Source organism: Zosterops lateralis (assembly GCF_965231275.1).
Source record: "Zosterops lateralis genome assembly, chromosome: 5".
NCBI lineage: Eukaryota > Metazoa > Chordata > Aves > Passeriformes > Zosteropidae > Zosterops > Zosterops lateralis.
Genome location: NC_139766.1, coordinates 68,929,341 through 68,956,921, shown reverse-complemented (window position 1 = coordinate 68,956,921; position 27,581 = coordinate 68,929,341). Strand labels below are relative to the sequence as shown.

The 27,581-nt window shown below is 41.0% G+C and overlaps 1 long non-coding RNA gene across 1 annotated transcript in view; it reads right to left on the bottom strand.

The window, feature by feature from the left end:
* Nucleotides 1-1,603: 1,603 nt before the first annotated feature.
* The window catches only part of LOC310909939, a 47,124-nt gene continuing 21,146 nt past the window's right edge, over nucleotides 1,604-27,581 (bottom strand). Inside the window, exons 2-4 of the long non-coding RNA XR_014590217.1 lie at nucleotides 9,943-10,050; nucleotides 2,695-2,843; nucleotides 1,604-1,874 (exon numbers count right to left, since the gene is read on the bottom strand). This is a non-coding gene — a long non-coding RNA (uncharacterized lncRNA). The remainder of the gene's footprint in view (nucleotides 1,875-2,694; nucleotides 2,844-9,942; nucleotides 10,051-27,581) is intronic.

Genomic DNA, 27,581 nt, shown 5'->3' with positions numbered 1-27,581 from the left:
ACTCTACTCACCATTTCAGGACTGTGTACAAAGTTCTAAACATTGATGAAAGTAGCTGCATTGAAATACAGTATGCCACTTGAATATTCTACCTGAAATTGAAAAATATGAGCTGATAATAGGATCAGATGAAAGAAAAATTGGGGTAGGAGACCAACTCTTGTCATACAGACAAGGAAGAACTGGCATCTGAGCTCTGGAAAGCAGAGGGGACTGAGCAGTAGGCTGTGCATTCAAGTAGATGGCCAAGAAAAATGGAGAGAAACTGAAAAACAGAAAAGATAAAAAATAATCCTTCCAAGAAAGTTACTCATCTCCTAGTCAGGATGGAAAGTTGACTAAGGAATATGTTTGGAAACAGTGGCAGCAGAAATCAAAAAGTCTGGTGTATTTGTAAGAAAGGTACACAAATATTCTACTCTGACTTGGCTGTGAATTGTACAATAAGAAAAGTACAATCAGAAATTCCTGAGAGATTAAAGTAGCTCCCTGTTTACAGTGTTGACATAAGTGAAGGAAGGGCAGAGGGGATTCAGATACGCAGGCAAGTTGTTTATAACACAAGCATTAAAGACAGTGTGCTTTTGTTTTGATGGCATTCAGAAAAGACATCTGATTAACCTGTCATCTCCACCAGTAGTTCCAGCAAACTCATACCTCTTTCCCAAGGAAGCTGTGTGTGACTGGTGTCTGAAGTAACTGCTGAGTTACAATGCCACAAGTGACATGGAATTGCCGTCTGTTCTTGTTCTCTGGCACAGTCAGCATTTTCACTTAATTTAGACTGTAGTTGACATGGCTTGTGCTTTTAGCTCTAGGAATCCTCTGTCTGGCCCTTTGAGTTGGCCAAGGGACTCCCTGTACAAGTACACTCACAGGATTTTGTGTCAAGGGATCTTCTAGTTGAGTCTCCAAAGACCAGCATCTTCAGTTGGGTTGATTTCACTGAACTGAGAAGGAGCACAACAGTGATGAAAAATCCCATTTCTCCCAGCCCACAGGCTGGTTAATATCTGAGGTGCTAATGCATGGTCATGAGGCTTCCACACTGACACAGCAGCCGGGGAGGAAAGGATTTTGTGTCCTTGATGTGTCTGTTCTATGGTACCATCAGACCTAGCAGAGCTCTCCACTCTGAAGCTGCTGTCAGTGTTCATTCCCACAGGCACATGTAAGCACCTTGATTTTAAGTTCTGAAGCAACATACATCCCTAGCAGGAAAGAGAAAAAAAACCAAAAGTGAAAGAAATAAATTCAGAGTCTTAATAAAACAATGAGAAGTATAGCAGAAAGAATAATGAATGATTGGGAATGATTTATGGCTGTAATGGATCACTCTCCATGTCTTTACAGAAAGAAAATATCAAAATTACCTCAGCTTTCATAGTCATATTCCCAGTGACTGCAGATGAAGAACTTTTAAATGTATGTTTAAGACTGGAAATGGTTATAAAAGATCAGAGGCTTTCAAAACTCACTGTGTACCAGGGCTAGTGAGTGCAATGCCAAGAAAAATATATGAAACCTGATCTGACAGTTTCATAATTTTCCTTTGTTTGAGGAGATCCCCATGCAGTGAAAATTTACAGCAATGTGCCAGGACTAAAAGAATAAGTTAGTGGAAAGGACTCAGAGGTAAGGACCACTAGGCAGTTTCTCGTTGGCAAAATATTAAAACAAAACAAAACCAAGAAGAATTAACTACATTAAGAAATCCCATGGAGAATGGTTTAGCTTAACCAGGCCACTGGAAGATGATGTAGCACTGTTCAGGCAGATGTTTGGAAAGTATTCCACAAACTCTACTTTTGGAGAGGTCTTCTAAAGGCTGATGCTCTTCCACTGCTCTGTGCCATCTCCAATTTATCTTTAGCCTAAAATAGAAAAAAAGAGAGAAACAACAGCTTCTCATTAAATAGGAGGGATCTTTTTAAAGAAACACAGTAAAACATAAGATATTACAGTTCAAATCCCATAGATCCTGTATCTATAGTAGGCTGACAGCTCTCCTTTTACCTATATACAATAAAAATGAAGAAAAAGCAAATCTGTCAAAACTCAGCAGGTTTAATGCAGTCCCTTGGTTCATACTGGCTGCATGTGAACAGTGCACAGAGCAATAAATTGCTATACTGAAATCTTGGGAGTTCAGACCTAGTTGTGTGGTTTAACTTTAAAAGTCTGGTTCTGTATTATACTCTGGCTATTGATCTTTAGCAGACAGTGCACCTGGCAGCTGTTCTTCAGCCCTTCTCAGATATATTCCGAGCTGGACCATGTTCCCATAAACATTAAGCACACAAAAAGGTTACTTAAGTAAGATCTCAAGTAAGGAAGCTTGTGTTTGGGCCAAATTCTGGGCCAAGGCTCTGAAGTTCTGTTGATTAGTTTTGCAACTTTTTGTTCAATTCTGACTTTCAGTTGATGAGGAGCTTTGAGCGTTCTTTAAGTCAAAGGCCAAGAGCTCCATCTTCTCTTAAACAAAAACAAACCTGCTGAGTGGTGCCAGTTCAGCTCTGAAAATGACAACCCCGCTCTGCTTATATCCTGTCTACTAAATTTTCCTGCAGCAGAGGAGAAGTGCTCAATGGTGCTGTTTCCCTGCCTGCTCCCTCTTTCTGACTTCCTGCATTTTTGTGTATCTTTTCTGATCATCTCTCAAAGACTCTCTCATTGTCTGCGAAAAGATGTTACCTCATTGCAATACCCAAGGAAACAGTTTCTCCTTTCCCTTCCACATTTCATTGTTGCAAAATGTGATGAGGAATGGCTCTTGTCGTAATGAAAGACTGTGAAGGTTCCATTGACTTCACCGGGGTCAAAACTTCACCCTCAGGGACCTGCTGGAGAAATGGGAAGGAATTTCCATTTTCACAGAGAATTTGCAACCCTTAATTGTGCTGGAACCTCCAATATTTTCTTCACAGGGCAAAGTTCGTCTCTTATTTCAGATGAGTGCCGTAGCTGAGCGTCATCTGCTGCTGGAAAATCTTTGGAAGTTACTTAAAACTAAAACAGGCATAAAAGAGAAGCAGGGTGGGAAAGGGTTGTTTGTTATTAAACACCAACACAGACCAAGCTGGGCTTTCTGTCTGTGCCCTTCCCCCTTTGTGTTCACACACTCCTCTTCACCCTCCAGACAGCCTTAGAATGCTAATTTTTCTAATCACTTGGAGAATGAAAACTACTATAGAAATCAACTAAAATATTATTTTAAGCCTTGTTTAATGAGACTGGATCCACATGACAAATAAAGTCCCGATCCTTCCCTTCTTAACATTCAAAAATGTTATTTCCCACACCCTGTACAACCTGTCACTTTCCAATTCAAGGCAAATACTTGAAACCACTTTCAAAAAAGGATGCTTATACAAATTGGCAGGTGGGATTTATGGAAGAAATGGTTTTAAGTACAAGTCTATTTGTCTCTTTCCACAGATATTTAGGATTTCTTTTCACATAGCAGCCCAGAAAGAATCAGTGCAATATACTGTACTGATAAAGATCTGATTGTGTTACTCTTTGTTAGGGTTTCCATCACTTTCTGAACTTTAAGACACTCAAATATTCTCTTTTTCTCAAGAGTAAAATATGCATGTAACCCTCAGTTAGCACTAAGAACAATGAGCAAATCCTCACACATCAAAGATGTAACTACGTGCTTTTGTCTACCCTAATGGTTTGAAAGAAAATCCTAATAAATCAACATGAGATTTCTTTTTCCCCCCCTTTTTTTTTTTCTTTCTTTTTCTTACATTTCGTTGTCTTGTTTAGATAGAAAATAATAGGGGGCTGTCAATCTGTTTTCTTTTCAGGTCTTCTCTATCTCTTTCTAAATTAGTTACAGCCTGCTTTTTGTAGCTTCATAGCCAGCCTGACCTAATGTAATTACCATGACTTGTGTGGCTTAAAGATAAATAGTTTTATTCAGCCAGCCTACTTTTGTATAAGTTTTCCCTTTCACAGATCTCTCTATATTTTGCCATTCAGAATTCTTGTCCTCTGTTCTTCGGTAGGTTAACACAAGGTTGGTTTATAGCATTGTCCTTATTTTGACAAAAAGGCCTTTGATACCTTTAGTCCCTGCTTTGGTCTGAGGGCCTCTGTGGGACACAAATGAACAGTTACTGGGGCTCAGGAGCACGGGATGGAAAACACAGCCCTGTGTCCATCATGAGGGAGAAATCCTTGGAGCTTCTTCCTATATTGCTACCGTCCAAGATTTTTTCTTATTTTAGGAAAATATTTCAGAAATCAAAGCTTGAGACTTCTCTACAGATTATGATAAACTGACACAAGTGGCTATAAGATCTCCAGTAACATAACTCTGTAGCATGAAAATACCTTCAAATGCTTTACACAGAGATGTCCCTGATGCACAGATCCCTGAGGGTCATGTCAAGATCACTGACAGATCCTTCTACCATCCTGTTGGCCACTTTTAAATACAGAAAGCAAGCAACCAGCTTATAAACTCCAAAATCCTACTTAAAAAAGGGATCACCATATTCCTTCTTCTCTGTCAAATTGAAGGAAGATTGACCAGAAAACTCTGCGTGATACTAAATAATTTTTTAAAAGTCTGATTTAGGTTCTGTTACATTCCTGTAATCTCTGCATTTTTTTTAATCTCACATATAACACTGAGATGGATGTACAAAGACTACTCCTGTATAAATATGTTGTGTTTTGCCTATGAACACTAAATACATTGTGTAGTAGTTTAAAAATATTTTTGAGGCTTATTGCAGTTCTTAAAACAAATGTAGATACAGAATTTGAAGTGTCATTTTTTGTGTCATCTGTGTGTCATCTTAATGCTACTTTGAGCCTCAAGCCCCTATTTAAAAAGGTATCTACTTGGGCTTAAAAGGAGTACATTTGAGGTCATTAGCAAAGGAAATTGCCAGCACTAAGTCTGACCTACCACAGGTTTTAACAAAAAGAACAAACTGTGAAACTTAAAAGGAAACTCAACAACTGTGTTTTATGAATACGTGTGCAAAATTTTTGTTACAACCAAATAAAATGCTGACATGTGCCAGACACCTTGAAGTTGCTCTCCTGTGTCTAATTCTCCTGAGCTAGATTTAAATTAATCTCCCAGTACTTTGCCTCTTCCCACCCTTGTTAATAAACTAGCAAAAGCAATTTATACCAACCACACCATAAGCAAACAGTAAAATAAAAACACTTTCAAGCCTTTGTTTCACCCTATTGGACACCTTTACCTATAATCACAATAATGTTCTGTTAAATAAAATTACATTCATATAATTTTATTTCAATATATAAAATGTTTTGTTTCCAAGCTCAATATTCAAATGCCTTGTTTCAGAATTGTTTGTCTATTTATCTGATGGCAATATTCCACAGAACTTACATGAAACTAACCTGAATAATTGTAATGCTCCCAGGAAACTGATCTGCTTTGGAACAGATGATGACATTTCTGCAGGTGCAGGGAAAAACCAAATCCAAACTTTTCATATGAACTTTTCAAGAAATATTACAATCCTCAGAAAAATCACAGTTAACACATTTTGAGAAAATTCAAAACTTGAGGGCCTGAGGGTGTACTTCTCATACAAACAGGTTCACCTGCAAAGGAATAATTCCAAGACATCTGAGTGGTGGTTCAACCAGGCTTTCCCATTGTCCTTTTGATATTTAATGATATTTACCTGGAACTTTTCCTTGACTGAACTGGTGTATAACTCATAAATACAAACAGACCTATTTTTTGATAGTTGAGGCAGCTGCTTTCCTTGCCTGCTTCCTGTGTGCCATTGCTTGGATGGAAGGAAAAGATGAGCCAGAAGAGACAGGGAAGCACTTCCTGAATGACTCAGGCTCAGTTTACTATGGTAACTTACAGCCACAGTCTGATAATTAAAAAAAAAAAAAAAAAAACCACACTGCATGATAAATAAGGCACCAGCAGTGGATAAGAACAGCAGGAACAGACACACAGGAAATAGGATAGGAAATTTGTGTGAGACATGGAATCTGTGCTGAAGGACTCAAATAAGAGTATCTGGGCTCCTTGAGAAGTTCTTCTGAAAAAGGCAGAATGATCCTGGCAACAGTGACTGGTCACTTCTGCTCTTCTTTCTAGGAGGATGTAAATCTGTTTCCTTTATGTGTCCAGAGTATTTTAATTTTAAATGCTTCACAAAAGACTACTGAGAGTACAATGGTCCTTGACCTCATTTGGTGTCTATAGGTGGTTTCATGTTGCCTAAAAGTAATAAAAGAGTAACTGCAGATGCACTTTAGAAAATATTCCTTATTTACATATTTATCTTTGTTACACCCTGTACAAAAACTATGTCACAATGAGATATGCCATGAGAAAAAAAAAAAAAAAAAAAAAGCACAGATCAATTCACTGGTCTGAACGTGCATCAAACGCCAACTGCACTTGGCAGAAATGCACATCTGATCATTACTGCAGCCAGATTCCAGGAAACAAAGGACAGAATATGGCACAGATTCCATTGCTCTCATCATGCACAGAAAACAGCTGATATTCTGAGGCTCTGAGGTTACAACATGTGGCCCTTCTGAAGAGCAGACAGCAACCTTGAGGGGCTTGTTTTGTTTTCCAGCTGAAATCTGACATGCATTACATGTGAACATTTGGAAGTCATATTGTTCATCATGCATTACATATAATTGCTTGAACTTTTACAGTGTGCAGTCATTAAACTGACTTCCCCAATAACGGAGCACTTAAGAGAGCCCTCATCCATATGTGACCCAATAAAGAGGAGTGTCTAACTCTGCAAGCACTTTGTCCTTTTGCAGAGATGCACAAGTGCCCTCTTTAAATCAGGGTGATGCTTGCATTGGACGGGAAGCAGGCCACCCTGTCATCTACAGACACATAAACACACACAAGGAGAAATTACTTCTGGCACAGATTGACTTCACTGAAGATTCTCTGAGCTGCAGGGAGACATCTGATATGTAAAACAGTAGGCCCAGCCATGCAGGCTGTGGCAGATAAGAACCTTTCCTAAATTTGTGCTGTAGGGTTTCCATGTGGTCTGTTCCTTCAATGATTTCATATTCTCCTCTGACTTCACTGAAATCCAGGGGAAGGGAAGGAATGGAAGGGAGAGAGGAAGATTATGTGGGCCTTGTTTCTGTCTTATGGGAAGCAATGCTTTCATAGTTCTATTCCTCCAAAAACACTCTGTGAACAAGAAAAGTAACTACTTTATTATCCATACAAGTGTAGCTTTTTCAAAGCATTACAGGGGATTCAACCGTTAATATCTAACAGCAGCAAGACTCGAGTATGCTGCTTTGGAAATCTGCCCTGCCATAGTTGTGCGGAAAAAGTTCATCTAAAAATAGTCAAGAAAATTTCAGAAAACCTCCCCCATCATGAATATCTTACATTGCTTTTTATATCTGTGTATTACTACCTTCTCAAAGTTAAGAAAAGTAAAATTTTTCTAAGCCAACATCTCCAAGGTGCAGAGAGACCTGTGGGGAATGCTAGGTTGTTGAGATGGCAATGTTTTAGTTCATGTCCCAGCTAGAGGAACTTGTAAAATTTTTAACTGGTACTTGCATTATTCCACTACATCAGCAAAAGCAGCACCTCACAGTTCCCTCAGTAATAATTTCACAACGTGAACCTCAGTTTTGATTTACACACCTAAAAAAACTCCCATGGGGTTTTCCCTCCAATCTTGTGGTTCTGCATTAAAAGAAAAGGCTAAAAAGGCTTCATTCTACTGATGGGAGTGGAATATTCTGAGTGGCAGATGGAATAGCTCCTGAAACAACCTGGCCCATGGTAAAGGCAGTAATTCAACAAAGATTATAAAAAATATTAGAACAAATGTTATAGGAAGGAAGAACTACCTTCTCATATACTTCTACCTTAAATTAAAAATTGAAAAGCCTGGCAAAAAAGAAAAGAAAAATTTTACAGTTCTTTTAAGTATAGTGTAGAAATAATTTTTGAGGCCTTACAGGGGGGACTTTTACTTTCTTCTTCTTGTTAACTTGATTTATTTTTATGTATCCTCAGAAGCTCACACAAACTTCACACAAAAGTTACTTCCAACAAAAGTGGTTCATACTTCTGGATAGAAAACAAGAAAAACTCAGATCAAAATTCCTCCTTTACTTCCATGACCTGGGGCATCTACCACTGCCTTTTCAAGTCTGCCTTCTTCTCCTGTCTCTGGTGATTGTTATTCATACAGGTTAGGGAAAGTGGTGATAAAGATCAATTCCCAACCAGAAAAGAAACATTAACTGCTTCTTTCATGTCTTCCATGGCCAGTGAGCAGCTACAGTTTCAAATGATCCCCAGATGTATACTACTCCTGGTGCTCAAAAGGAGCGTAGGTTTTCTCCAGAGCCACGTTGGGCGTTTCTGGTTATCCTGCAGACTTCAGCCGCTTGTCCTCAGCAGAAAATGCAAAGGTCAAATAGAAAGTTTGTGTAGTGTAGAAGTCCCCAAGGAAAAATAAGCCAAGGGTGGTCTCTTACTATTGGCCAGCTTAAGCTATGCCTCTGCACATTAATGCAAGGAATTTCTACAGAGACAAGTATGGGAACACTACAAGCTTGTCAGTTAATTACAGAGAGATTCCCTGATTCCAGTAGAAGTGAAATGGCTGTGGTCTCTCACAAAACCTATGCTGTTTTCGTGGCTCTTTACAGCAGTGTTTTCCTGTTTCTTCTCACTCAGAGTTTGGACACAGGGTAGTCCACCTACCTTTGTAAACATGATAGCTAACAGAAAAATGATTTAAAAAATCCTCCTTAGATAATACAGGATTAGGAATAATAAGAACAATTTTCATTCTACTTCTCTTTCCTCTGCACTTCCTTCTAATTAATCCCAAAAAATGTGAAGACTTACCTTCACTAAATCTTAGTCCCATTGGAAACAATTAATAGTGATAAAACCAGGTGCTTTCCAAGAGCTTTAAACAGATTTTTATCTGAAGAGCCCAAAATTTTTATCATTATTTAACCAGGTAAGTAAAGACAGAAGAACATGCCATCCAGGACATTAAAGTACTTCACCTTCTTGCTCTGCCCCATTCCTTTCTCCTCTCATCTTCTGAGGAACATTGACCAAAAGATTTAGTGCTGCATGAACAGCAGAGATGGAGGAAAAATTCTCCAAACCGTGGTAGGACTCAAACCTACTATGGTTTGGTAATTTCTTACAGCTAAATTTCTTACAGCTGCTACAGTGTGTATAACCTAGAGAATGTAATGAAAAACAAAAGCCTCTCAGCCTGATTTCAGGACGATTATTCTGACTGACCACTCAGGTAACTGAGCTGGGCTCCTCTTTTTAATGAATGAGAAGATGCCAATATGACCTAATTAGATCAGCCCACATAGAAATTAAACATTTACATGTATTCCTACAGTTCTTTTATGCCAAATAGGCAGGTCTCAAACTGACTTCTCTGTTCACATGCAATGGTCAGAATTAAACAAGTTGTTCAGTCTCTGCAGGATCAGAATCAAAATACTCTCTGAAAGGTATTTTGAACAGAGTATGGAATTATTTGACCCTACTTCCTTTGCTGATAACTGAGAAGGTGGTAGGATGGATGGCCTTGTACACAAAAATGTGTTCCCAGGGGGAACAGCAACTTTTGAGTAAGATCATGTTAACACAGCACAGTTCTCCCAGTCAGTGCCCTGGCTCAACATAAAGCTACTCTTTATTCTAATGCAAAAATATTAAACATCTATTTCTGAACAGAACAGCACCTAGTTCACATGTGAAACATGTTCATCTGCTAGTATATAAATGCTGATGAGTGTTAATAGCCTGTTAATTCTTGGGTAGTATTTGCCATAGATTTGTTCAAATTGACCTGAAAATTCACTTATTCAATACCTCCTAAATACATACAATCTTACTTTTATCAAAGTCATGTTACTTACTGATCTATTTCACCCAGCTTATCAAAAACAGCTGGAAAGGCTCTGAAATGCAAACACCACAGCCAGAGGTCTTCCAATGTAAAGAGGCCAATCTTCCTGCTGGGAAAGCTGAAAAAGACAATAAAGTGCATCACTGAATTTCTATTTACCCAGAGAAAAGCACATCCATAAGTCTTAAGAAGTAAATATGAACTGCAATCTCCCTTCTACAGCCCTGAAATGCAAAAGAGACACTAGAACTATGCTGGCAATTTGGTATCATGGTTTGCTGAGAAAAACAGCTTGAAAGCAACTTAATAATTTTCACACTGTTTCTCCCCCTTGCAATTTACTTTATTGCAAATTTCCTTTCCCCAATCCCAAGTCTTTCACCTTTTTGTTTTAGCACTTTAAGAACTCTTTAATGTACAGATTTCCCTTCCTTTTCCCCTTTTTTTGCAATCTAGCAATTGTTTCCCTCCTATTTCACCTTGGGAAAAGTCAATTTTCACAACTGGCTATATGGTTATAGAGGAGAAATATGGAAACGTGGAAAAAAATACATACAATAATGTAAAAAGTAATTTTTTTAACTTCAAAAATTGCAGAACTATCTTCCTCTGAAAATCAATTTCTTTCATAGGGATCCTGCTTCTGAGAGAAATCCTATTGTTAATAGGATTTGATGAATGAAGATGCAAGGTCTTCATTCACCTTAACTGGCCATGACAAGAATGAGACTTAACTGCATGCACAGAATTAAAAGGGGATTTATAGACTGTGATAAATGTGACATTGGGTAAAAAAATTCATGATAAAAGAATATAGCAAGATATGTTAGATTGGTGTTAATAAAAAATATGAAAAGGGTATGGTCCGTAGAAACTTTTCCCCAGTCAGGTTTCCACCACCCTCAGTCCTGGGACAAAAAGAACAGGACAAGGGCCATCACGAGAAACAAAGACACTAGCCAACCCAGATAAGAATCGGCATCGCACCCAGACAGAGAAATTCCTCTCCGAACAAGAAAGAGAATTCTCCGCCGAGGAATACACATTGAAATAACCATGGGCCAGTGTGCTCCATCCACATGTGAAAGGACCTTCCTGGAATACGATCTGCAAAGTTCGACAAATCCAGGAAGCCCATCTGAAAATTATTTGGACTATTTGGACTATCCTGGGCACCTGTTCCACCTCAGGACATGAAAAGCCCTATAAAACCCCAAGCTGCGATCTGCTCCGTGTGGATTTAGGAAAACCGTGCCTTAGACTGCGGTCCCCTCATCCACCCGGCACTGTGCTGTGAATCCTATTTGTGGTTTTCTCTTTTTATTGGTGATTGGGATCGTTTTATTAATAAATTGTTTCTTTGTTAATCCAATTTTTGCCGTTGCGTTTATAACAGATTTGGTGCCGTGACTCGGATTCGGAGAAGCTGCGGGGACCTGCTGTCCAGGAAGGGTACCCACGCTGATTTCGGCAGCCTGGTGAGTCGGGAAACCCCGTAGCTCCCTCCAAACACCCAAACCAAATTTAGGAACAAGAAAACCACAAAAGGACAGAGGGAAAATGGATCCAGGGGCAAAGAGAGCTCGGGAAAGGCAGAGGGCCTTCAAAAGCCACGGCTGATTTTGCTCGTAAAACATCTAAGTGCAAGAAGACATCCACGCAGGAAAAGGAGCTGTAAGTACTGCTGGTTGAGTGGGTGATCGGGCGAGTGTGTGAGACGTGATCTGATCACGAAGCGAGTGTGGACTTCAAGGTCGCAGTTCCGTGTTCTCGCGAGAGAAGCGGTCAGCTGCGAAGGAAGCGATTCTGTGTGAAAGTTCTCTCTCATATCACTCGTCAAGCCTGGGACTAGGGAAAGTCACAGAGGACCGATCACGGGGGGCTAAAAGGGGAAGGGTATGTCCTATTGAGCTCGGGAATTGGTAAACCCTTTTAGCCAACAGACCAAGGTAAGGGTCCAGGTAAAAATCCAGAAGGAGATCGAATGCTGATCAGGGGACCCCTTGGCACAGCTCGCTGGAGGGGCGAGTAATTGGCAAAAAAGCCCCAATCCCTCAGAGAAAGTCAAAACACAACGCAAAGGCAGAGAACGGACTCAGGAAGGAGTCGAAGACTGGTAAGAAATCACATACACAAGAAGCATGGGACAGAGAAAGTGTAAACCTCAGAAAAAGACATCAGGGAAACCTCTCTCCAAAAAGGAGGAGGGAACGCTTGACATCCCTTGAAATAGCCCCTTGGGCTGGATGTTAGAGCATTGGGGAGATTGTCCCCAGAGAAGAGAAAAATCCAGAGAAAAGATGATATATTATTGTGTTGATGTGTGGGAAGGCAAAGAGTTGAGGAGCCACCTTACGTGGCCGGTGTTAGGAACATTTGAAAAATGGACGTGCAATGAATTAAATTTCTATGTAGAAAACAAAAGCCTCTCAGACCCTGAGGAGAGGGAATATGCTCGGCTCTGGCTGAATACCTGAGCGGGATTGTTCCCAATAAAACAGAAAGGGTGGCCCAGAACTGGGACCGAGCCCTGGGAACCTCTAGACCATCTCCCACCCCCTTACAATGGGCTGGACTCACCACCCTTGCTGGATCAAGTGGTGCCTATGGCTCCCTTGGATCCCTGAAACCAACCTATGGGGGCACAAGTATCCCAAGCGGGAAGCCCTATGTCCGTAACGACACAGGCTTCCCGTCCCTTGTCCCCACTGGCAGTTTCACTGCTGCCACCCCCTCTCCTTCCCCTACCAGTCAGTCTGGGTCCGTTGGCGGCGCCCCCGCCGGTGGACGTCATGACCACTGGAGTCCCCTCTGAGATCCCATCCACACAAAGACAGGAACAGCCTTACTCGCCCTTGCCGGCACTGCCGCCACAACCAGGGTCCGCCTGAGCGGAGGAGAGAATCCCCTCTGCCCCACAAACGGCGGTTCCACCCCTGCAGCCCACAAAAGGGAGACAACCCACAGCCATCAGTTCCCCTCCTGCTAGCAGAACATGTTTGAAAGCAAGGCTGATGGGTGATGAATGGGGAGAGAGTGAAAATGAGGGACACAGTTTACTTCCTTTAAGGGAAGTACCGACGGCCCCCGGGGTTATTGGGTTTGTGAATGTTCCTCTCAATACAGGAGATGTGAGAGCTTTTAAGAAAGAGATGGGAGGGTTGTTGGATGATCCTTTTGGTGTGGCAGAGAGGTTGGATGAGTTCTTAGGAAGTAGTATCTATACCTATGAAGATCTTATGGCAATCCTAAGGTCTTTGTTTAACAACGAGGAGAGAGAGATGATAAAGGAGGGGGGTATTAGAGACTGGGACCGGCGCAATCCACAGGGGACACCAAGCGACCAGAAGTAGCCCAGCACTAGTCCAAGTTGGAATGCGCAAACAGAGGATGAGAGGCGGAATATGGTAGACTTGAGAAATATCATAATTCAAGGTGTAAGAGAAGCGGTTCCAAAGGACCAAAACATTAGCAAAGTTTTTAGTGAATGTCAAGGGAAAGATGAATCTCCCACTGAATGGACTGAGAGATTGCGGCGGAGTTTGCAGATGTACTCTGGAACCTATCCAAATTCTCCAGTGGGGGAGGTTCTGTTAAAAACTCAGTTTGTTGCTAAATCTTGGGAGGACATTAGGAGGAAATTAGAAAAGATAGATGGGTGGCAAGACAAGACCTTGCAGGAACTCCTAAGAGAGGCCCAGAAGGTATACATGAGAAGGGAAGAGGAGGTACAGAAATTACAGGCTAAGGTCCTAGTGGCTGCAGTAAAGGAGGTTCAGAAGCAAGAACAGGCACAGGGTAAGTATAGAACAATGCCCCGAAAGCCTCAGGGTTTTCGCAAATTAACCCCGGCCACCCCGAGGGAACTTCCAGAATGTTATTATTGTAAAAAGGCAGGACACCTTCGGTGGGACTGCCGAAAAAGGATAAAGAATGAGAAAATCTTTCAGGAAGATTAGGGGTGTCAGGGGCTCTTCACTTTGGGGACCAGAACATCCAGAGAGCCCCTGGTAAAATTAAAAGTGGGCCCCCAACGACAAGAGGTGATTTTTTTGGTAGACACTGGGGCAGAGAGAAGTACCTTGCAGAATTTGCCATTTGGATGTGAGACTAGTCAGGAGAGAGTGATGGTGATTGGTGCTAAGGGGGATCCCTTTAAAGTACATATAATAAAGAATGTGGAAATTGAGTCTGGAAATAAAATTTGCTTGGGAGATTTGTTGCTGGTAGAAGAAGCTGATTATAATTTATTAGGAAGAGATATGATCATTGCATTAGGAATTAGTGTGATTGCAGAAAGTTCAGAACTAGTGGTAAAAATGTTTAGGCTCACTGTGAAGGACGAGGAAGAGATTAATCTGGAGGTTTGGCACTCGAAAGGAGAAGTAGGGAGGTTGGAAATCAAACCTATTCACATTGAGATTGAAAACCCAGAGGACCCCATAAGGGTCAAACAGTATCCCATCCCGATGGAAGGGACAAAGGGGTTGAAACAAGTAATAGATGATCTCCTGAAGGGAGGTACTCTAGAGCCGTGCATGTCTCAATGTAACACCCCCATACTGACTGTGAGAAAAACCGATGGAAGTTTTCGACTGGTGCAGGATTTAAGAGCTGTGAATGCCAGAACCCGAACTAGATTCCCGGTGGTAGCAAATCTCTATACCCTGCTAAATAGACTCTCTCCCAAGGATGTATGGTACAGTGTGATAGATTTGAAGGACGCCTTTTGGACTTGACCTTTGGACGAAAGAAGTAGAAATTACTTTGCTTTTCAGTGTGAGGACCCGGATACAAACAGAAAACAGCAGTTAAGGCGGACAGTCCTCCCCCAGGGATTTGTAGAATCCCCAAACCTTTTCAGACAAGCATTAGAACAATTGTTGACCCAATTCACCCAGAGGGAAGGGACAAAGCTTTTGCATTATGTGGATGACTTGTTAATAGCTGGACCCACCAAAGAAAGTGTGAGGGAATGTACTGTAGCTTTGTTGAATTTTTTGGGAAAGAAGGGCTTGAAGATCTCAAAATCCAAGCTGCAATTCACAGAGCCCAAAGTAAAATATTTAGGACATTGGCTAACCAGGGGGAAAAAGGAATTGGATCCTGAAAGGGTGGCAGGTATCATAGCATTACCTGCACCAAAAACCAAAAGACAAATTAGGCAGATTCTGGGGCTCCTGGGATGTTGCAGGCAGTGGATTGAGGGCTTCAGTGAAAAGGTAAAATTTCTGTATGAGAGGTTAAACACTGACAGAGTGGACTGAACAGGACGAATCAGATTTTCAGAAATTAAAGAATATCCTCATGACTGCTCCAGTGCTGACGTTACCAGACATAAATAAAGAATTTCAGTTATTTGTGGATGTGAGTGGACAGACAGCACAAGGGGTCTTAACCCAAGAATGGGCAGGAAAAAGAAAACCTATAGGTTTTGTGTCCAAAATTTTGGATCCTGTCAGTTGAGGGTGGCCAACATGTCTACAGGCAATTGTGGCAGTCGCTCTTTTGGTTGAGGAGGTGAAGAAGGTAACCTTCGGAGCGCTTTTGGTAGTTTAGACCCCTCATGATGTGAGAAATATCTTGCAACAGAAAGCAGAGAAGTGGTTAACTGATTCCAGGCTTCTGAAATACGAAGCCATTCTAATCAGCTCTTTGGGTTTGGAGTTAAAAACTACCTCTGCACAGAACCCGGCTCAGTTTCTATTTGGAGAAGCCTCGGAAAAATTATTACATGATTCTATTGAGATTGTGGAGCTTCAGATGAAAGTAAGACCTGATTTGGAAGATCAGGAATTGGAAGGAGGAGAGAAGTGGTTCATAGATGGTTCTGCAAAGGTAATGGAAGGAAAAAGGAAGTCGGGATATGCGGTTGTGGATGGTAAATCGGGAGAGGTGGTGGAATCAGGTCCCCTAGAAGTGGGTTGGTCAGCCCAAGCCTGTGAGCTTTATGCTCTTTTAAGGGCCCTTCGGCGGCTAAAAGGTAAAAGGGGAACTATCTATACCGACTCCCGGTATGCCTTCGGAGTGGTACATACTTTTGGGAAAATTTGGGAAGAAAGAGGCCTGATAAATACGAAGGGAAGAGGCTTAATCCATGGAGAAATAATTAAACAAATCCTAGAGGCCATTCGAGAACCAAAAGAAATCTCTGTGGCCCATGTTAGGGGGCATCAAACAGGACTCCAATTCCAAACCTGTGGTAACAATCTAGCCAACAGGGAAGCTAAAAGAGCAGCTCTGCTTATGGTGAGTGTCCCTGAGGTGACAATGGAGGAAGCCCCTGAATTCCCTCTACCCCCTTCTGAAAAGGAAACCGAGGAATTCGAGAAGATCGGAGGGGTCCTAGAAAGGGGGAAATGGAGGCTGCCCAACGGGAGGGAATTAATATCAAGGGAAGCGGTGAGAAAAATCTTGCAGAGATTGCACAGACAAACACACTGGGGAACTCGGGCATTGGCAAAACAGTTTCTGAAATTTTTCGGGTGCAAAGGGATTTTTGAACTTGCCAAACAAGAGGTACAAGGGTGTGTTGTCTGCCAAAAAGTAAATCGATCCAGATCCAGACAAATTGCCTGGGGGGGTCGTCCTCTCTCATATAGGCCATTTGAAAGGATCCAGGTAGATTTCACGGAATTACCAAAAATTGGGAGATACAAATTTCTATTGGTGATAGTGGACAAATTGACTCATTGGGTGGGAGCTTACCCCAGGGCAAAAGCCACTGCACAGACTGTGTCAAAAATTTTACTAGAGGAACTTATCCCTCGGTATGGAATAATTGACTATATTGATTCAGATCAGGGGACACATTTTACTTCAAAAGTTATCAAACAAACCTCAGAAGCCTTGGGCATCAGATGGCAGTACCACACCCCTTGGCATCCTCAGAGCTCGGGACAGGTGGAAAGGATGAATCAGACCCTAAAGTCTCAATTGTCTAAACTTATGCTGGAAACAAAAATGTCTTGGATCAAATGCCTCCCTCTCGCTTTGCTTAACATAAGAACTATGCCGCACTCTGAGACCGGGTTGTCCCCCTTTGAAATGTTGTATGGAATGCCCTACAAACATGGAATGCTGGTGGGACACCCTCAAGTCGAAGATGCACAATTACAACCTTATCTCATTGCTGTAAACAAAAATTTATAGGATCTCCGAAGACATGGACTTATTCCCCAAAGTGCCCCTCTGGGATTCGCAATCCATCAGATACAGCCGGGAGATAAAGTGTTAATCAAAGCCTGGAAAGAACTTCCCCTCACTCCACACTGGGAAGGACCTTTCCTTGTTCTCCTCACCATTGATACTGCGGTCCGAACTGCAGAAAAAGGCTGGACTCATTCATCAAGGGTAAAAAAGGTTGAGGACTCAAATACTTCGGATTGGAGGATCACCATCCCTCCAGGAGAGCTGAAAATTAGGCTTCAGCGTCACCATAAATGACATATCAGATAAGTTGTACCACTCCTAACTGTGATTGCTTTCCTTTTATTCATTTCGAATGTGTCTATTGTAAACAGGTTTGGGTAACTCATTGTTGGGGAGGGAACAGACCGAGGGGACTGTGTACCAATTGTCTAACTGAAGAACAGGAAAATACTATCCGTCTCTTAATACTTGCTACACGGGCCGGACTTTTGGAACGAGACTCTCCTGAGTGGTACCAAATTTACAAAAAGGAGATAAAAGGGAAATTGGATGCCAAGGCAGAGATTTTGGCAATTGAGTGCCGAAGGACTATCAAAGTACTGTGCAGAAGTGATACAATTAAGCTGTCTCGATGGGCGATCTATAAAAGGAGATTCACTATCAGGACAACAAGGGCCCCTGAAGCTTATCCCTGCTGCTGAGAAGATGGTCTTCCCCGGCATATGTTCACATATGGACGAAGGGCGAGGCAGAGGGATACATCTGTGGGAAATCCTGACTGTCCTGAGTCTACCCGTGTGCTTGACCAAGGGGGCCATCCCCAAGGTGCCTCTAGGGGTGAGTTCCCCAGGGAAGTGTGAGCAGTGCCTGACTACCACATTAACCAGACAGATAATTGACTGCCCCCAGGGCAACAAAGAGGTTATTGTTGGTCTAATGGCACTCGATACAGTCTCTGTGAATTGGAAGGGGAGGTCCAGTGTCAACACTCAGGGGTAAGTATTAAGGACGGTCAGTCAGGAATTCATGGTGTGGGAGGGGAAAAAGCTCCACATGTCATATGTAAACGAAGAGTCAGGATGCTTCCTCCAATCCCAGTTTGTGCACGAAGCAATAAAACTGTATGGGTGAGAGGAAAAAGACAACCAACCTCCTTGGTAAACCCTTTTTTGGTACTCTTCATAGCCTGTTCTGTTGCAGGTATTATTATTCTTCTTTGCTTAATCCCTTGTTTTATTAGAAACTAGAAGGAGGGAGGAGGGAGCGGAAGAGCAGCAAGGACCTTGAAAATATTTGAAGTGAAAATAAATGAAGAAGGTGAAACACTCCAGGGATGTGGTGAGATTTCTCAAGAGGACTATGATCCCAATTGGTATTAATAGTCTTCTTCATAGGAAACAAATATAATAAAGAAGCACGAATTTTTAATTTAATAAAATTATTAGGTGGGGGACTGTGATAAATGTGACATTGGGTAAAAAATTCGTGATAAAAGAATATAGCAAGATATGTTAGATTGGTGTTAATATAAAATATGAAATGGGTATGGTCCATAGAAACTTTTCCCCAGCCAAGTTTCCACCACCCTCAGTCCTGGGACAAAAAGAACAGGACAAGGGCCATCATGAGAAACAAAGACACTAGCCAACCCAGATAAGAATTGGCATCGCACCCAGACAGAGAAATTCCTCTCCGAATGAAAAAGAGAATTCTCCGCCGAGGAATACACATTGAAATAACCATGGGCTGGCAAGCTCCATCCGCATGTGAAAGGACCTTCCTGGAATACGATCTGCAAAGTTCGACAAATCCGGGAAGCCCATCTGAAAATTATTTGGACTACTTGGACTATCCTGGGCACCTGTTCCACCTCGGGACATGAAAAGCCCTATAAAACCCCGAGCTGCGATCTGCTCCGTGTGGATTTAGGAAAACCGTGCCTTAGACTGTGGTCCCCTCATTCACCCGGCACTGTGCTGTGAATCCTATTTGTGGTTTTCTCTTTTTATTGGTGATTGGGATCGTTTTATTAATAAATTGTTTCTTTGTTAATCCAATTTTTGCCGTTGCGTTTGTAACATAGACTTCCCCAAAAAAGGAGCAGTTGCCAAAAAAGCATCCTTCTGTTTGCCCATCACCAGGAAAGGTGGTTACAACTCTAAGATGTCAAACTGCAGAGTCTGTGGGGCTTTTATAATCTTTCATGCCCAAGATTATTCGTGTATCATTTTTAGGTGTTATTTTTGTATAGATTAGCTTGTGTTTTCCATCTGGATTCTCAATGAGATGGTAGCAGCAGTGTGACTTCAATCCTTTTAATTTTTTTTTTATTACTTAGCACAGATTTTAAGATAGGAAATAATAGCAAGCTTATTGAGCTTCAAGAAAATCCCTAGTGGTGAACACTTTAGCTGGGGTGTAGCTGTTAATACGTCTGTGATCTAATTCTCCTAAATTCAGCCAGAGAGCCCACTTATTCAAAGCAAAATAATCATTAGGGTAAATATCCTGGGATCTGTAAAATCCATGGTTTTTAAATTCATCTCCTTTACTCCATGAAAGAAGGCTGTGAGGATTATGCATCTGGGAAGTTGCAAAGAGCACTGTACTACAGGCAGTTAAGGAGACCAAACTCTTCCCTCCTGCAGTTCACAAAAGCATCTGCTGGGGAACTGGGGAGCAGATCCTGGGACACTTCATGCAGCAGGATTTAATTCAGTAACAGCCTTTAGCACTAAAAATGACACCTTGTGCCTTTTAAACACTGGGGTCTGCTGGCATAGTGTGACTGCTTCCATCTGGGCACACACAGCGGCAGAGGAGCTGAGCCCACAGATCCCTCCACTGTGTGACCCAAGTGCACAACTGCCCCCGAAAAGAATACAAACACAGGGGACAAGTGTAGACACTGTCCTCAGACAAACCAATACCAGGTTTAGTACACTCTCTTTTCACCTTTCCTATTCTTGAGCATCCACTGAAGTCTTAAGGATGAAGGACATAGTTTAAAAGTGCAGAACTATGTTTTGTGTCCTTTAGATGAGATGCATAGTAGCAAATGGGAGAGCTGCTTGTCTGTAGGCAGATAAATTTTTATTTCTTCTGTGATAATTGCATCTCATCAAACCTCACCTGATTTAACAACTTCCTTAAAATGTATAGATTTCTGAAACAGGGATCAGGAAGAGCTGAAGGAGCACATTATTGTTTCTGTTTCATTCTTCCTGCAGTGTTCTGGATGCAAAGCCACTTCCCTACGTTTCAGCATGCTCCCTTGCAAGGTAAAGATTTCACTTTCTTAAAAAACTGTTCACCTCTGAAGCTGACCAGGAATGAAGGAACAAAGCCTGTCTGGTGAAAGGCTGCAGATAAAGTGACCAACAGCCACAAGGACACAACCTGTGCCCTGAGCAAGTGCAGTCAGCCAGGACAGCAAGCCAAGCAAACAGAAAAACGTGGTGCAGATGGGCAAGGTGATTGCAAAATAAAATTAACAGGCTTTATCAGGAAGCAGAAAAGCAGAAAGCTTAGCTTGTCCTTACACAATTCAAGCTACATTTGCCAGTGAACATGCTTTTGACTAATAAAGATCTCCACTGACCACATTTTACATGAAATTGTAGAATAATCAGTTTTTTACGATAGAAATGAGTACATGAAGTGCTTTGCAGGAGATCATACAATCTACTGTAACACTCTTGGCTTACTGAGCTCTTTGAAACAGAAACTGAGCATTCCAGCAGAAGTTAACCCCACTCAAGAGTCCTTGAAATCGGCTTTTATTCATCACTCATAGATTATCTACTCTCCTGACTACTCCTCCTTTTCTGCACTATTATTATTAATCATGGTTTGGCAGCAGCCAAGAAATTCCACTGGGTTTCAGTGATGAAGTGCCTCATTTGGACTAATTGTTTCACTTACTTTAAAAGAACAAAGAAACATGTCAAAGCCCATTTACTCTTTTGAGGTCACTTTTGGATATCTGTTGCCAGTCGTTCAGGTTTTGGGAAATGAACACTGAACTTACAAAAATATTTTAAGTCAGAGCAGCACATGGGAGACAAGGTGAAAAGAGCATCAAATCCGTTGCATTTGTGCTGCTGCACATTTCACCTGGATGTCACTAATTTTCCCAGACTGCCTTGGCAGATCTCAGGTATGACATGGGTTGTACATCACAGGTTGTAAGAATGTGGCTCAGGTTAAGCACATTGTTTGGCCCCCTCAAAAATCGAAAATCATTATTTTAGTGTGCACGTTTCCTTGGGCTGGTATCCATTTACACTGCTCTCCAGTCTACCACCCCAGTGCCTGTGTGGATAACAAATTAAAGCTTTAGTACCCAGAGAATGCCATATACCTTTTTATTGTAAATTTTATGGCATTATTTCCTTACTATATCAGGACTCAAGAAGAATGTTAAGAGCCATTTGAATTCAACTATTGGCATCTCTCTGGAGACTGTACAGTTGTTAAGGGAATACTAAATCGACCTCTGTCACTCCTTAAGGTGAGCTGCTTGTCTCACTGACAAGTCACCTGTGATGCTAATTCTGTGACATACTTTAAGCTTCTGTGCAGGAATGAAAGGAGCTTGTTAGGTGCTACAGATGATTAACCATGAGACAAATAGAAAAAATAAATTTTCACTGCTTTAGAATTTACCAAATTTAAGACTTATTTGCTGTCTGTCAAACTGATATTTAAAACCAGAGGACAGTTGAATTTTAAATGGCATTACTCTGAGAATTTGCTTGTTACAATAGAGTACGTGAGTTCACTTGATATTTTTCTTTCTGCAGAGCACAAAATAAATAGTATTTTGTGTCATATCCTTGGACTTAGTTGTATAAATATTGCTTTTTATCTTGAAACCAAACAGATTGTAGTTTTTTCCTTAATACTTGAAGAAATCTGGGGAAAAGCTCTCATACTGTTAGTTCTGTGTTCTCCTGGGAATTCACAGTGAAAGTGTCTTTCACAAACCACTTGGGCTGTAAAAAAGAATTGAGCTCCAGCTCAAAATGTAAGGAGCAAAGAGGATTTTGACACTCTAAGATAACTGGAATGGAGCTGTCCAGGCTCTCTCCAGTGCCCACAAGAAGGTGGGAAATAATGGCCAAGAGCAGGTGATGCAAGTCCCTATCTTGCATGGGTTAAGAAACAAACAAACAAAAAAAGCTGATATTGATGATGGTAGGACCAAAAAGAACCTCAAGTCCTTAAGTATAAAATCATCACTCCAGCAGCAGTCTAGCACCCTCCCTGATTCCAGGCCTGCTGGCCAGTCTAAAGATTTCTCCACAGGGCAGAAAAAAAGAAATTATTGAGCATGTAAATCATCATCTGCCCCCCAGAGCACACCCCATAAAGTCTATTTATTGCAAAGGGAGTTCTGTGAAGGCAGATCCTATAACAGCATGTTTTCAAAAGGTATTTACCAAAAGCCTGTGGCTGAAGTGCAGAAGTGCAGCTCAGGACCACATGCACAGGCATCTGACAGGCACCACATTCCCCATGCCAGGCAATCCATCCAGAGTGAGCACTTGCTCCAAAAGAGCAGGAACTCTGCAATCTAGTAACCTCCTCCCCCACATCCCATCTGTCCACCCTCCTCCTATTTCATAATGCTAGAGGCAAGGAAATACTCCACTTTTCACTGTAACTTCTCTAGCTCCATGATTTCCCAGTTTCCTATCATCAGGTTTACTAGAGGCAGCTCCCTCAGATCAACCACCATTTTCTGACCAAGAAAGAGCCTGAGGCTCTAGCAAAACATGTTTGTCCTGTCTCAGAACATTGCTGAGGACAGGTTTCTGCTTTTATTTATTATTCACATCACTCTAAGAGTTTCAAACAACTTATTTTCAGTACTCTGGTACATAATAACACCTTTTTGTGCAACTTTTGCTCCAAGTCAACAGGTTTTGTTTCTTTACCAATTTTACACTCTCTTTACACCTCTTTGGTTTTTGTCTTTCTAGGCAAAATTAATAGATCCCCTTCACTAGAGTTTGTCAATGTTTTTGTTCTCCTTCTTCTGTGTCTTTTGTACAGCCTAACTCTTCAAGTGGTGTCCCTTGAATTGATTCCACGCTGCAGCTTCCTTCACACAGCATTTGCAATGCTTTGATCATTTCTCTGCCCTCGTCATTTTGTTCTTCCACTGGGAAAAATATATTAACACCAGAAAATTTACACTATGGGTGAAGGGGCAACTTTCTCCTTGGAGATACTGCCTGTCATGTTCAGTTTTACATTTTGCCCTGTTACTGACATTGACAATGAATGTTGGCTACTTGTGGAAAGTGGGGACATAATTCTCACCATAAAACACTTACTAGAGTAAACTCAACCCTACAAACAAATTGATGCATGCAAGGGGAACATCATAAAAGCTACCAGCAGGGCACAGGTTTATTTTATGCAGATGTACAGTTTGCATATTATGGGATTTAACAGCACTCAAGTTTCCAATAACTTCTCTTTTTTGCTTGACCAATTCTGTTCATTACTTATAGGTCCCTGCAGAATTCTGGGCTGTTATTACAAACATATACATTACAGAAGGAACACGGCCTGACATGCATAGCTGTTTAATAAGGTTTTCATCAGCTGCTTTTACTGACATTTTTCATTTCTCTTAAGCCCTGCTTTTAATGTCTCAGCCTTCATTTGATACAATGAAACAAAAGGAGTGGACTATTACACAGAATGTGTTCATGGCTGAATATCAAAAGAATCATACAATGCACTTGAAGCATGAAGGCTCTGTAGGCAATTTCCCTTCCTGTCTGCATATGCAATCTAGACTGGAAATGCTTTCCTCTTTTCCCATATCAGATCAACTCCATAAAAAAAACCAAAAAGCATTCTCAAAGAATTGAAAACAATGCTGAGTTATAAGTCTAACATTCAAAAATGAGCATGCCTGTTTCCAGCAAAAATTTGGGGAAATTTTCCAAGAACTGCACTCGTGAAACTGTCCACCTCGAGCTGATGTTCAGAAATCATCCATCTCAAAGAACATATAAAGCCAAAACAAAGTGTCCCTTTATCACTGAGGAGTGACTGTGAAGTTCTAAACTTGAATCATTTGAGCGAATAAAGTTGGCAAGAAGAGAAAGCAGTTCTCTGACTTACCAAGGTGTCAGTTAAAGGGAGGGTCTGATGGCTAATTAAGGTCCACTAGGACCCAAAGCAAGTTTCTTCTGGCTCAAGGGCACAGCTCTAGCTCATACCAAAAAAACACATTTTAGGCTGGGCTACATTTACAAAACAGAGGTCTGTACCCAACATCAAATTGTTCGTTATGATCCAACCATAAAAAAATAAAACAAACAAACAAACACACAAACAAAAAAAATAGCACCCTGCTAATTTTCTCAGCTCACAGGTCAATATTAGTGGTGTCTCTACATCCCTGTCAGCCAAGATTTCCCAGCAGCAAAGAAGCTGAAAGAAGATCCAGTACCTTTTTTCTAGCTATTTTTCTACTTTGGTGGGGTGTAACTCTTCACCACGAGATGCTTTGTGATATGATGGGGAGAAAAGAGAATGAAGCTTCACAGCCTGTGGTCAAAGGAAGTGAAAAGGAAGTTTCCCTACGGATGCAATCCTGCTGCAATTACACTTCAGCTCACTTCAGTGGATTTCTATCCATGGCCATTCTCACTACACCTCTCTTTTCCTTAGCTCACAGCTTAGCTCTGCTGCATGGGGTTGGCTTTGTCCCAGCTCTGCTCTACCTCCAGCACCAGTGATGGATGAAGGATTAGACACACAACTCCCTTTCCTACATTTGGGATATGCCACAACACGCTGGGCAAACACAGTTTCTTTTCTAGCTCCTCACAAATATCAGCAGGTACCCTGAAATCTAAGCTGCTTTTGCTCAGATCTGATATCCAGCACTGCCAGGAGAGGGTTATGATGAAGTGTCCTGGACAGCTTTGCAGACTGAAAATGCCAGTGCCAGCATGCCTCAAAAGAATCTCAGAAGCTGACTGTTTATACAATAAACCTGAAGATATATCCAGCAACAGCACAGAATAATAATAATAATAAAAAAAAAAATCTGTGAAGAGAGGGAAGAAGCTGGAAAAAAAAATCCAGACAGGCTAAAATGTTTGGAGTTGATGTTCAGTATTAGAAATATTGCCCAAATTTTTTGCCAATCCCTCTGCATTCACAGGTCATGCAGGATGCTCCAGAGAGTCTGTCAGCTAAAATAATTCCCAAATGCCCTGATACCACCAAGTAACCCTGCTGCCTACAGATATCCTTTTTAACATCTGGGGGATGATGATGATGCTGTCCATACAAATACCCACTGGACTTTTTAAGTCACATCCAGTAGCACATCACTGCTTTGGGGCCCAGCCCCAGTGTGTAATCAGAAATAAAAGTGGCTGGTTAGACACCCATCATTCAATAATCCAACTAGACTGTAACAAAGAGATGATTAAAACAAGGCCCATATTTCTGCTTTGCTGGTCACTTACTCAGGAAAAAAGCAATTCTGAGCCTCTTCAGCCTTTGTTAATATAGGTATAAACAGATTCCAGATTTTATCCGCCTATAATGGAGCTCATGTAGTTTCTAGGAGTATTCAGTGATGTTATTTGAGGTCACTTTGCTCATTTGTCAGAAGGAGCAGTATTTTTTGTTATTAAATTTTAATTTGCCATGGCATCTATGTAAGACTCTGCCAACTGCCAGGTTTTGTATGTGCTAAAACAATTTTGCTCCTACAGTCAGGCCCAAGTCTAATTAAAATTAAATGGGTATTTTGAGCATGTTTTGAGTCACCTCTGATTATTTTAAGCTTTGGTTTGTATCACCAGACAAAAACACCCCCTTAACCTAAAAATAGTCCAGAAATATATAATAATTATTTTTTTAAAGCCTGCAATTTACACTGACATTTAACCAATTTTCTGGAGCTGCAATCTGACACCTGTGGAATTACATCTGACCGGTGATAATCACAGACACAAATAAAACAAAGCACATTGAGGCTGATCTTTCTCAATTGAACTTTGCAATTAATTATCCATTGTCTGTATATTTTTTACAATCAAGAAATAATTTATATTAATCTTCTGTAATTACATCCTATTTTTTAAAGTGAAAATGATATCATGGGTTTGTTTGGTTTCTTAGTTGTTTAGTCTAAAGGGACTGCTCACTTCTCATCACCTTCACTCGTGCCGGGAAGCACAATCCATAGGCCAGGTGGGAGACCTGAGATAGTTTTAGCCCCTGTACTTCAGACCATGGCTCCCACTTTTTGTGATGAGAATGACAACACTAAGCTTTCCTCTTTAGCTCAAGTAGAAACAATGGATATGCTTTATGCCTGAAAATAGCTGAATATATACAAATATATAGCTAAATATATACAAAGTGCTACTTACAAATATGTGAGAACAGTTATTAAGGCAACTTATGATGAAACACTTACTTATCTCCAAGAAGAGTTCCACTTCTAATGGAGAAGTATAACCTGCCTCCCTAATTCGTTTTCTCCACAGACCTTTGTCTTCCATCCCCAGCTTTATTTTAGCAATTAATGAAGTCATTATAAGTCTTTCTATTGATTTCAATAGCCTCCAGTAGAAGACTCCAGAATTGCCTCTGAGAACTGCTTTCAGTTCTCTTGGCTAAAAGGAATTTGTCAGCTGTGCAGCATTACATATTAATTTATACCACCAGGTCTGACAGTCTGCCTGGGGGGCAGAAAGGCTGTAATTTAATATTTGAAGGTATATTACATTCATTAAGTGATACGTGTACATTACCTGACTGTAGACGTTAACAGAAATTAATTTTCATATAACAGAGTGCAGTATAAACTAATGAGAAATAAAGGAATGCTGGTAACCACTCAGTAACAAAACATTCTCACTTCCACATGTGGCCCCTGAGAACTGTGACCTCATTCCCTGCCTGACAGAAGTCTACTAACAGTGGGTTTTGTTGTCTGAGGTGGCTCACCTGGAATTAGTTAATACTTCCAAGTGAAGCCAAGGAATGTTAATATTTTAAGGAGCTCAGCAACACAATAAATCCTCGCACTGGATTTACAGTATTGGAATCACATTTAACTTTAGTATCTGTGATGTTTTACCACATTAGGTATGAAAAGTGACTGAGAGGTTACAATTGTACTCTAGAACATGCCTATACTGCAACTAAAACCTCTTTTTCCTCCTCTAATCCCACAGCCAAAATGACTTTGTCATCTGTATTCATCCACCAATACTTCAGGATAAACATGTGTATTTAAAATTATATTCCATAATATGCAAACTGACACACCACATGAAAAAAAGTCACTGAGATGACACAAAAGTAAATGGAAGAACAAAAGATTCATCTAAAGTAGATTGCCATTCCTATTGGATATCAAACACCTGACTTTTTCATGGCATGTTTATTCCTTCTCTAGTGTGTGCTCCTTAGGACAAATGATTTCTTGTGGCAGCAAGT